At 37.0% G+C, this 12,899-nt stretch overlaps 1 protein-coding gene across 1 annotated transcript in view; it reads right to left on the bottom strand.

Moving 5' to 3' along the window:
• The window catches only part of TRHDE (thyrotropin releasing hormone degrading enzyme), a 397,960-nt gene that overhangs the window by 279,324 nt on the left and 105,737 nt on the right, over positions 1–12,899 (bottom strand). The window lies entirely within an intron of this gene.

Genomic DNA, 12,899 nt, shown 5'->3' with positions numbered 1-12,899 from the left:
TTATAAAATGAAGGTGTTGACTAAAGTGCTTTTAAGTTCTAAAACACATTACTTCCAATCCTATTTTATAGATAGAGGAGTTTGTGTTCTTCTCAAATTACTAAAAAAAAAAAAAAAGATAAATAAATGGTTTGCTGAGTATGTGGAAATGGATATTTATATTCAACAGGAAGACAAAAGAAAGTGACACTCAATCATATAAAAATTGATTATACAATTAACTGTCATCCTCACTTAAGGAGAGAACAGAGATGTACATAAACAAAGAGAGTAGAAAGTTAAGAAAAATGCATCCTGACTTGATATTAGAAAGACCTGTAATTCAATAAGGTATTTACTAAATTCAATGACAATTATTTACTGAAATAGTGAAGCTACTTCTCAACCCAACAACGAAATCAAATATCAAACTTGGTTCACAGTCACCTACAGTTTTGGTTGGCAGTAATATAAAACCAAAAACTCTCAGGAGGAACTGACTACAACAGCACAACTTAAGACTCTTAGAGAGATAGTGAATATGATTCCCTGACCCTGACTCAACTCACTATAAACATGCACTGCCTTAAGTTCCCAAAAAGCAGACTCTAAGGAAAGAGGGAGCATACAAGTCACCTGCTAAGGAAGTGTTCTTAGGAGAAACCTATGAGAGAACAAGGAAGTGAGATAAGGGAGGCTAATAAGCCAAGAAAATGTGTGTGCAATTTGAGGTAAAATCTTGGCCTCGGCCTGATCCCACAGGGAGCTCTAGAGTACAAATTGCGATTGCAAGTTTGCACTGCATTGAGGCATGATAGTTAGACCTCCATACTCTTATATTCAGTCATCAGATACTGGTTAGCAAGGAGAAGGCATAAAATCCCAAGAACTTATTCTCAGAGCATCTATGTGATGCAGCTCCAGTGGCCCAAAGATCGTCCTTCAGAAAAGATTTTAGGTGTCAACTACTAGGAGCAGAGCAATGAAGAGCTGGGGGATAGACATATCAAACAGGAAAGGAGATCTGGTCTGTGCATCATGAGCATACATCACAGACAGTAATCATTCATTCACGCAGTCATTCACTCCACAAATATTTATTTGGCATCTAATTCGCACCAGGGCCTGGACAAAGGATTTTTAACTTAGTGATGAAGAAGACATGTTTTCTAACCAGAGATGGTACAAAGCATTTTGAGAAAAAAACCAATGAAGATGGAATGCCCATCTTCAAAGAGCTTCCCATGTATTGGGTAGGTTAGATAATAACAGATAATGATACATGCCATATGAATGGGAAACTAAAATAACAAAGTATTCTGGGGAAGAGTAGATAGCTTTAAGAAGGTTCAAGGTGAAATAAATAGTAATCCATGTTGAAACCATAACCAGGACCACTGCAAAATGATGCAGCAAAAGGTCACTGATTTTACTCCCAGGAAGCATCATTGATTTTGGTAGAAACACAGGCATTCCTGTCAATCAACTCTACCAGTTAGTCAAGCTATCTGTAGGCCCAGACAGGAGAAACACAATTAAATCAATCTGGTTGTCAAGAGTTGATGGAAATAATCCAATCTGAGTGAGAAGATAAAACATACGCAGGCTGCGCATGGTGACTACATTTGCTCATTCAAATATTTATTGCACACCTGCTGTGTTCCAGGTATTATACTAAGGAATAGAAATAGAATAATAAAAACTCTTACCACAAAATTAACAAGACATTTACACTTACTACCCTTAGGAGGTTTATAATATGTGGAAAACAAACAAATCCACAACAAAAATATAATGTAAGCAATGGAACAGTGTTATAGAGGATTAACTAAGCTCCTACATAAGGCTAAACCCCCCACATTCTGTCTCTTCTTGCCTTTTCAAAAGCATCATGCCCAAACTTCTCTTTATTCCCACATCACCAATTTATGCCTGCATACTGGATCATTTTCATTAGCAAATACTCTGTATCACTTACTGTGTTTTCAAACAAAAAGTCTTTATTGAGCACAGTTCCTACAAATATGGTTTCCAGCAATGCCCATTGAAAATTTTCCATAGGGGCGCCTGGGTGGCGCAGTCGGTTAAGCGTCCGACTTCAGCCAGGTCACGATCTCGCGGTCCGTGGGTTCAAGCCCCGCGTCGGGCTCTGGGCTGATGGCTCAGAGCCTGGAGCCTGTTTCCGATTCTGTGTCTCCCTCTCTCTCTGTCCCTCCCCCGTTCATGCTCTGTCTCTCTCTGTCCCAAAAATAAATAAACGTTGAAAAAAGAAAATTAAAAAAAAAAAAAAAAAAAAAAAAAAAGAAAATTTTCCATATAGTTAGTATCAACACATAAGTTAACATCCAAACTGGAACACTTTTGAGAATGAAAACAGCCCTGAGATAATAAGTGTAAGTAGGGTGGTTGCCTAGCTATGCTATCCGCTTCTAGTCTTTCTTGAACTTACTGCCATAAAGCTTTCATTTCCGCTATACAGCAACAGTATTCATCCCCACTGTATACAACAAGCGTTCTCATCAAAATTAGTAACAGTTTCAGAATGCCAAACTCAACAGACCGATTCTAGTCTTCAACATGCTTAACTTATCACCGGCATTTGACACAATCATTTCCCCTCCTTGAACCATTTTCTTTCCTTGGCTTCCATCTTATTTTTCCTTCTATCTTGTTAACCACTCCTTCTCAGTCTCCTCACTGATTCCACTGCAGCCTAATACCTCTCATTACTTAATTTTGATAAGTCCAGGGTGTCAACCCACAGACATCTTCACTTTTCTGTCTATGTTCAGTATCTCAGTGGTAACACTAATCTCATGGTTATAAATATCAACTAGATGATAAAGACCTACCCCATAATTCCAGAATTCCAGACTCATTAATCCAGCTGTCCATTGGCTATCTGCACTTGGATATCTAATAGGCATCTCAAACTTAACATGTTTGAAAACGGATACCAGAGTTTTCTCCTCTCTTCTCTCCTCCTCAGCCTCCTCCTTCTTCTCCCTCCTTTCTGTCACCCTACCCCCCCAACAACACACGGTTCCCCTTAAAGATTTTCCATCCAGCTACTTAGGTCCAATACCTCAGTATTATCCTTGTTTCCCTCTTTCTCTTACATTCCATGTTCAATCTGTTATCATATCCTTTGGCTCTACCTTAAAAACATATCCAGACTCCAACCACTTCTCACAACTCTACCACTACCAACCTGCTTCAAGCTTCCTTCATTTCTTAGGTAGATGAGTGCTCTAGTTTCCTACAGATGTCTCATCCCCACTCCCTTTAGTCTGTTCTCTACACAGCAACCAAATATTCCTTTCAAATGAATATCAGTCTTCTGCCTTTCCTCCTCCAGTGACTTGCCATCTCATTCAGAGTAACAGCCCAAGTTTTTATAAGAGCTTCAAAATTCCTATAAAAATCTAGCCCTCTGAACCTCTCCGGCTGATTTTCTACTACTTTGCTCCACATTAACTTTACTCAACTCATACACTAGCTTCCTTGGCATTCTTCACATATTCCAGAGATTCTTCCATAAAGGCTTTTGAATTTTCCCTTAGATATCTCCAGGGCTTATTCCCTCTTCTCCTTTAGATACTTGTCCAAATATCTCTTCTTTCTGATTTTCTATTATTTGAGTCTCCTGCTCCAGGACTCTCTATCCTCCTTCCTTACTTTATTGTTTCCTATAAAACTTACCACCATTTAACAAAATATATGTTTTACTTATTCATTTTGTTTCTTGCTGCCTTTTTTCCAAGAATGCAAGTTGCTTGAGAACAAAGATTTTTATCTATTAGTTATTATCTAACTGCATCTATTATCTATTATCTATTATCTAACTGCATAAAAGTGCCATTATTTTAGGTAAAAATATTTTGTTAAATTTACTTGTCAAAGGCCTTGTACATCGTAGACATTCAATAAAACTTTGATGAATGAATGAATTTCACAGGTATATGCATGTCCTAAGGGAGTATACAATAGGAATCCTTTAATAACACTGTGAGATTCTCAGGGGAAGGGATGTTTCACCTACATCTTGAAAGATAAGCTGGATGTAGTAAGCTACCAAGTGGAGAGTGACATCCCAGACCAAAGTAACATTATGTGCTAAGGCAACAATGTTGACCAAATAATAAATGATTTTAAAATTAATAATAAATATTGGCACTTTATTATAATAATTATGGTATTTAATTGGTGAATATTAAGCCAGAAAATGGTAAAATTACTTTTGCATTTCAGAAAGACCACATCAGTGGCCTCCGCCAGGTGGAATAATCGGGAGCTGCTTGTTAAGCCTGCCCAGACAAAATGAGAAATGTGAGGAGACATATAGTAACAGATGACACTAAAGAAGTAAAAAGAAACTTTAAACCACATTAAAGAAAGGCCTATAAACCAAATTGTAGGATATTAATTTAATACTATGGGCACAGGCAAGATTTTAAGCCACAAAATGACATGTTCAGAACTAGGTTTTAACAAATTACATCACTGCAAAGAGAAATTAAGGAATCAATCCCATTTATAATTGCACCAAAAATAATAAGATACCTAGGAATAAACCAAATCAAAGATGAAAGACCTACACTCTGAAAACTATAAAACACTGGTGAAAGAAATTGAAGATGACACATACAAAAAGTGAACAAACATTCTGTGTTCATAGATTGGAAGAACAAATATTGTTAAAATGTCTATACTACCCAAAACAATCTACAAATTTAATGCAATCCCTATCAAAACACCAACATCATTTGTCACAAAGCTATAACAATCCTAAAATTTGTACTAAACCACAAAAGATCCCGAATAACCAAAGCAACTTTGAAAAAGAAAGGCAAAGCTGGAGGCATCACAATTTTGGACTTTTTAATGCAATCCCTATCAAAATAAGACCAGAATTTTTTTTCAGAGCTAGAACAAACAATTCTAAAATTTATATGGAACCAGAAAAGACCCTGGATAGCCAAAGTAATACTGACAAAGAAAACCGAAGCTGGAGGCATCACAATTCTGGACCTCAAATTATATTACAAACCTGTAGTGATCAAAACAGTATGGTATTGGCACAAAAATAAACATGTGGATCAACAGAACAGTATAGAAAACCCCAAACTGAACCTACAAGTATAAAAGACTACTCTAGACAGCAACATGCAAAAGAATGAAAGTGGACCACTTTCTTATACTATACACAAAAATAAATTCAACATGGATTAAAGAATGAATGTGAGATTGGAAACCATAAAAATCCTAGAGGATAACACAGGTAGTAACCTCTTTAACATCATCCATGGCAACTTCCTTCTAGATATGTCTCTGGATACAAGGGAAAGAAAAGCAAAAATAAACTATTGGGATTTCATCAAAATAGAAAGCTTCTGCCCAAAGAAGGAAACAATCAACAAAACTAAAAGGCAACCAATGGAATGGGAGAAAATATGTGCAAATGACATATCTGACAGATCTGATAAAGGGTTAATATCCAAAATATGTAAAGAACCTATAAAACACAATATCCGAAAAAATGAATAATCTAATTTAAACGTAGGCAGAAGACACAGACATTTTTCCAAAGAAGACATACAGATGGCTAACAGACACATAAAAGATGTTCAACATCACTCATCATCAAGGAAATACTAACCAAAACTATGAGACGTCACCTCACACCTGTCAGAATGGACAAAATCAACAACAGAAGAAATAATAGGTGTTGGCGAGGTTGTGGAGAAAGGGTAACCCTTTTACAATGTTGATGGGAATGCAAACTAATGCAGCCACTCTGGAAAACAGTATGTTTTCCTCAAAAAGTGAAAAATAGAACTATCCTACTATCCAGCAATTGCACCACTAGGTATTTATCCAAAGAATACAAAATACTAATTCAAGGGATACATGTACCCTGATATTTATAGCATTATCTACAATATAGATACACATATAGATAGATGACATAGATATAGATGATATAGATATATAGATAGTATATATCATATATATCATATGTGTATAATGGAAAATTACTCAGCCATCAAAAAGAATCAAATCTTGCCATTTGCAATGACATGGATGGCACTAGAGAGTATAATGCTAAGCAAAATAAGTCAGTCAGAGAAAGACAAATACCATATAATTTCACTCATACATGCTTTTAAGAATCAAAATGAATAAGCAAAGGGAAAGAGAGAGAGAGAGAGAGAGAGAGGCAAACCAAGAAACAGACTTAACTACAGAGAACAGACTGATGGTTACCAGAGGGGAGGTGGGTGGTGGGATGTGTTAAATAGATGATATCATCCCAGTGCCCTCCAGCCAACCTGGGATTGATGTAAGCCAAGAACTCTTAACTGGAAGAAATTGTATTGTGTTGTACAATCTGAATCCAAACACACTGAGGCCACACACTCAGGTACTGACTACTCTAACCTGTGCTAACATATGGGCACAACCTGTTGGACAGTTTTAGCTTCCTGTGAACATTTGTAACCACTACTTTAATTACTTCCCACCTCTTGCCACATGTGGCTGCTATCTGTCTTCACTTGTGAACTTCATAGTGTGCCAAGAACTGGAATTTTTTAATCTACTTTGATATTTTTTATAATTGAGAGTTCATTTCAAAGGCAGAAAAAGACAAAAAAATATTACGGCAAGGAAAAGTGTCACTGAAACATAAAGCAAAAAAAAAAAAAAAAAAACAGATTCCATCACTGCAGTATAGATGATGGGTTATAAGGGACTAGGAACAAATACAAGGAAATGAGTTAGACTATTATAGAAGTCCTAATAAAAGATAATTATGGTTTGGATGGAGAGATGGTGGTAGGGATGCAGAGAAATGGATGGATTTATTCAACTAGTCCTAACATTCTATCTAACAAGTCCTTTAGTTACCAAGTTAATCCAGTTATAGTCACATTCTCACATAAGGACAATCATTCACCTTGTCTGCACCCATCTCACACCAGTGCTCTGTTGGAACAAACGAGACCCAGTTGGAGGATAGGGGGGACTAGTTCAAAATATTTCACCAACTGGGGTGCCTGGGTGCCTCAGTCAGTTAAGCATCTGACTTTGGCTCAGGTCATGATCTCACAGTTTGTGAGTTTGAGCCCCACGTCAGGATCTGTGCTTTGGATTCTGTGGCTCCCTCTTTCTCTCCTTCTCCCCCACTTGTGTTCTGTCACTCTCTCACTCTCAAAAATAAATAAACATTAAAAAAATATTTCACCAACTGGATAATTCTTGTGTGGTTAGTCAGAAGTTTGCTGTACAATAATTCATTTTATGGCGCAAAAAAAAAACACAGTTGTTTTCTTATGTTAGAGTAACAAAGTTCTACTTAATTGTAACATAGAAACTAAGTCTTCATAAATATAGTTACCACTCAAAAGCAATGAAATGTAATTTTATTACACCTGCTTATTCGCATTTTCTGACATTCCAGGATAAGAGCCCAGCTCTAAAAATGTAAATTGCTTCCTAGGGTTTCTCTTTCCCTCTGCAGAGCTTCGTCCAACAACCAGTATAAACCAAACTGCCCATTTAGTCCAATGGAAGGGACACTATGCTAGGAATACACAGGGATGTGAAACACAGCTTTCTCCCTAACTACTTCTGTCAACTTGTAAAAGTCAGTTAACTTTTCCAGGTCTTAGCTCAAAGTTCCTTACGAAGGTAATAGTTTATCATTACATATATCTATATAGATATAGATATAGATATAGATATAGATATAGATATAGATATAGATATAGATGTAATATATAGATGTTATATATATATATATATATGTATATATACACCTGAGAGATTGGTATACCTCAATTCTTCTCATCTAGTCCCCTTATTTTGAGAATAAAATAATGAAAGGTTTTCTTTAATATTCTCAGGGCTTTAATCCTTTGTATTTTTCACTTCCGATGGAAATACATACGTACCACCTGCTCAGCTAACATCTGCTACTCTTGAGAGTTCCTTGTTTCTTCCTATATAACTGTCTATGAGCTTGGTAGTGATTAGACAGAAATAACTTTAGTAGCCAAAATGGAATATAAGAGGTTGGCGTTTGAAAAATATTCAAAATTTTGTTACCACCTGTGTAATAATACATCACAGCAATGAACTAAGATATAGGAGTTACATATTTTTGATCTCTTAGAACACTTGAATGCCCAAAATAGGTGTTCCAAGGGTGGTGTCTTTTGTACTCACTGGCCTTTACCTTAGAGTTTCATGGACTCAGTATATTTAAAGTATATTTGTTTCCTCTTTTTATAGGATTTTAGGTATTTTAATCATTGAAGGGGAAAAATGAAGGGGATAAAGGCAGTTATCTCAAATTCCTTTGTCACAAAAGTAGGGACGTCAATGACTTTTCAATTCTCCTAACAACTGAGAGTGTCTGCTTAGAGGACACGTAGGGATGAACTCTGAGACCACATCTGCACCTGGAAGGAGAAAGTGCCATGATCTGTGAAATGCTATCTGTGCTCTTAAGGATAGGAAAAGTGCACTGGTGTCAGATATTTGCCATCATTGGGATAGAATATCCTTTGAAAGGGACTCACAATGGAAGGGTATTTGGGGTAAATTTAAACTGACTTTGTCTGTGATAGCTGTGCAATTTATAATAAGAACATCAAAGACTGATTAAGGATTTCATCAACAGGGCATTTATTTATTCAGTTAATATTTAATGAGCATCTATTAGCAGTCAAGCCACTGTTCACATGCTGAGTGTCCACAGGTAAGCAAAAGGGACATAATCTCTTTTCAAAGAGCTTTCAGTCCAGTGGGGAAATGCAGCAACAAAGTCTTATGGTTGAAAATAATAAAGTGGATCTAATTTACACTGGCTCTTCAGAGAAATCCTCTTCACAGAGATGGTGACTGATCAGAACAGGGACAGAGCAGCATGGAAGTATAGGAAAGCAAGCAGTTATTCAAATTCTTACATGTAACATTTATATTTCATTGTATTAAACTTTCAAAGGGAAGGTAAAAATACACTTATAGTTGTAATATAATGCAAACCCTGTAAGCAAACATATGCAATTGTCAGAAATGTTTTAAAATCATACACTAAAAAATCCTGGAGACATTCTTCTAATAATTTGAAATGATTCATAGATTTTTTCATTTATCTTCACAAAATATCTGTAGAATAACTATGAAGTTAGCCGTACCTTCTGATTTTATAGATGAAAAATTTGAAGAGGTTTTTTAGTCATTGAGTCACTTTAAAGGACAATGAGACTAAATTTCTCTGTGTATAAGCCTTTATTCTAGGTTGTTTTAATTATTTGCTGTGTTAAAAGTGAATTGTAGTAGCTGCTATATAATTATGTGAAACAGTGTGTAGTTATACCAAACAGCAAAGAAGAAAAAAAGAAAACATTTACAATAGTGGTGCACCTGTTCAATAACGAACCGAGTAACATTTTCTCTGATTTGACATTTGTAATTTAGTGTATTAAAGTCAAACAAACCTTCTGGTTTGCCAGAGTCCTTCCCTGAGAAAATTTTGCACTGCAGGAGTATATCAGGAACTTTGGAAGACCCAGTGATTATTGCATGGCTTTAAAATATCACTATCATAACACTAATAAATTCACTTTTCCTCTCGCCTATCTGAAAACTCAGTCCCTTTCTTTACCAACTGCAAAACGACAATGTGGTTGTCACTAAATTCTCCGCCAATAAAGCTGAATTAATTCACCTATGTGAATATAATTTTCTTTGGGTGTTCACCATACAAATCTGTAAAACAGAACAAGCCAGAGAGAAGGGAGCAGGCGCTTTCAGCACTATGTAGAAGACAAATATATTGATACAAAGAGGAAAGGATGTTGTAAACAAGAAACTAAAAGCCCAAGAGTATTAGCCTTATTTACAATTCAGACAGTAACTTTTTTTTTTGGCAAAGCAAAAGGGAAATAAATACACACAAAATTCTGACAGAAGCAAGGAACCAGTGCTCAGACATACATGCCAATAAACATAAAGAGGAGGCCAGGAGGGGCCGGGGGCAGGAGCTGGCCTGGCTAAGGCAGGTGGTCCAGGCCCAGGGGACGGGCACTGGTGAAGCCTGGACATCTTGAGTGAGGAGTCTTGGTTGTGGCTCTGAGAAACTGAGAGCCACTTCAGGGTCTGTGGCAGAGTAATATGACTGGAAAAGACAAAGGGAGATTATTTAGGCAATGGAACTTAAGACTTGTTGAGAAAGGAAGACTAATGAGTAGAAAAGCATATTACAGGTGAAAAGTTTGACCTGTAGCTTCTATAGCAAGAACAGCCTAATAGGCAGTCTCTATCACCATAGTCAAAGAACTCATTCTGGGAAGGAGCAGAATTTAGAATTGGGGATGGATAGGTAGTAAAATCCCAGTACTCTGTGAAGCATGAGGTACATGGTAATAGCAAAACCACAACTACTTCAAAACGTACCATTTGAACAGAACACACCACGGAAACAAATATTAGAGCCTCTCTGGGAGTCTTACCATGGAATCCATGCCACAGATCCATAAGACAGATATTCCGAGAACAATGACTAAAACATCTTTAAAGAGGCCGAAGACCAGCCTTATACTCCATTCCACTTGGTATCAGACACTGTCGTAAGGAGACTCCAGAATACCATCACTGATAAAGTTGCTCTGATGGCCTTTCCTTGCTTGTATTTTGCTCCCTCCACCTTCACAGAGTTTGCCTAAGGATTCTGAGACAGGTCTGCTACATATACAGGGTTCCTTTTGGACTAGTGGCCTTTATTCTATAGGGTCATAGACTCTCTATGTTTGAAGAGCTTGTCTCATCTCTCAGCAGGACAAGTCTTTAAGTATTGTGTCCATCATTCCAATCTCTCCTTTCACCTTACCATGTCTGATACAGTGCCATTCACCCAGTAGGGACTAACAACATGTTGCTGACTCCCATAAAATGGCAATAAACTTTGAAGGTCCTTGTCCGTTCCAGCACTAAAACGCTGTTATAATAGATTGATTACACCTTCCAACTACATTTTCCTTCAGGCAAGGAAATTAGCACTGTGGAAACCTGTATAGTCTCTTCTTGTAAATCACTTCACATTTATATACTAAGCACAGTATTTACTAGTTCACTATGGAGCTTACAAGTTCCATTTACTTACAGAGACTTCAGAGAAAGGACACAGCTTTGCTATATTCAGGCGGCTGTTGTCCCATGTTTCTAATACACCTGTGGTAGGCTGAATAATGGCCCCCAGGACACCACGTCTTAATCCTTAGAACCTGTGAATGTTACCTAAAGGGACTTCACAGTTGTGATTAAATCAAAAACTCTGAGATGAGAAGATTATCCTGGATTATTTGGGTGGGTCCTAAATGTAATCACAAATGTCCTTGTAAGAGGGAGGCAGAGGGAGTTTTGACTACAGAAAAGGAGAATGCAATAGGAGGGCAGAAATGGAGAGAAAGCTCAGGATGCCATGAACCCCAGAACATAAGGAAGACAGTTTTAGAAGCTGGAAAGGCAAGGGCTATGTCATCGTCTAGAGCCTCCAGAAGGAACCAGCTCTGCTAACATTTCAGTTTCAGTCCCATAAGACTCATTTTGAATTTCTAACCTCTGGGACAATAAGAAAATAAATTTGTGTTAAGTCACTAAGTTTACAGTAATTCCTTACAATAGTAATAGGAAATTAATACTTCATACCTTTTTAAATTTTCCCACCAGTAAATATGCCTTTTTGTGTAGATTTTCAGCTTCTTGTAGGAACACACCTTGTATTTATTTGTGTGCTGCTCTTTCTGTTGCAGGCATATTATTTACAGCTTTCAAACTGCTGATGTTGGCACACTTATTTTGCTCACACGTTATTACCAAGCACCCGACACATTACTGCATATACCTGGTACACACCACACAAAAGCGAGATACTTGAGTAAAAGTTAGAATCATCTACAGCAATTTTCTTCCAACTGTTGTTGCATTCTGCTTTGCATCAGAATGACCTGGGGGTAACTGTTTAAAATTCATATTCCTGGGCCCACACACTCCCAGAAATTCTGAATCACCTCTCTCCGGTAGGAGTCCTAAAATCTCCATTTTGATAAACTTGCCAATTGAATCACGTGTATACTAAAGTTGAGGAACAATTGGCCTAGAGTCACCTGAACAACCTTTTGTTCATTTAGCTCCACAGCAAGCAAACCTCAAGCCTTGAGAGAAATATTTAGCAAAAGCCTCACACATAGGAAGACATATATATCTTTATTCCTTAAATCTCTTTCAACATCAGAATCTTCAATGAATATACATTCAACATGGCTGGTATTATTTTTAACTCTAACAACTAATCTTTCTTTCTTCCCTGCACAATAAATGATAAACAATAGATGAGTCAAGTCCAATGTTTGGAAACCGGTAAAAGTTATTTAATACCGTCACAGACTATAGATAAAACAGTAGTTTTTAATCCCTCTCTGAGATAGAGTACTTCTTTTGTAGTTAATTGAATTGCAGTTATCTTTCTTAAATGACATAGAATAAATATAGAGAATTTCCTTATTAAGCTATCTATTTTATGACTGGTCAAATTTCTTCAGCAAGACTGATAGCCAAGTACATCTATTTGTACATACAGGAGCTCAGTGCTCAGTTGGATTCAGTTCCAATTTGGTTTGGCCCATCTGTCCTTTCATTCCCTGATTTCCAAGTGCCTGCTGACCTCACTTTTACATATGTCACCTTCCTCTCCAAATCAACTATCCAGTTCAAACACACTCCTGCCTGCCCCCTCTGCTCACCTGTATCTTTCAATGATTCAAGTAGCTTTCTCCCATCTAGGACCAGAACCCAGAATTCATTTGTTTATTCACTCATTTAACAGATATTTATTTGGTGCCAGACCCTCATCT

This window comes from Prionailurus viverrinus, chromosome B4 (genome assembly GCF_022837055.1).
Source record: "Prionailurus viverrinus isolate Anna chromosome B4, UM_Priviv_1.0, whole genome shotgun sequence".
Lineage (NCBI taxonomy): Eukaryota > Metazoa > Chordata > Mammalia > Carnivora > Felidae > Prionailurus > Prionailurus viverrinus.
Note: the sequence above shows the minus strand (reverse complement) of the source record. Positions and strands in the feature narration are given on the sequence as shown.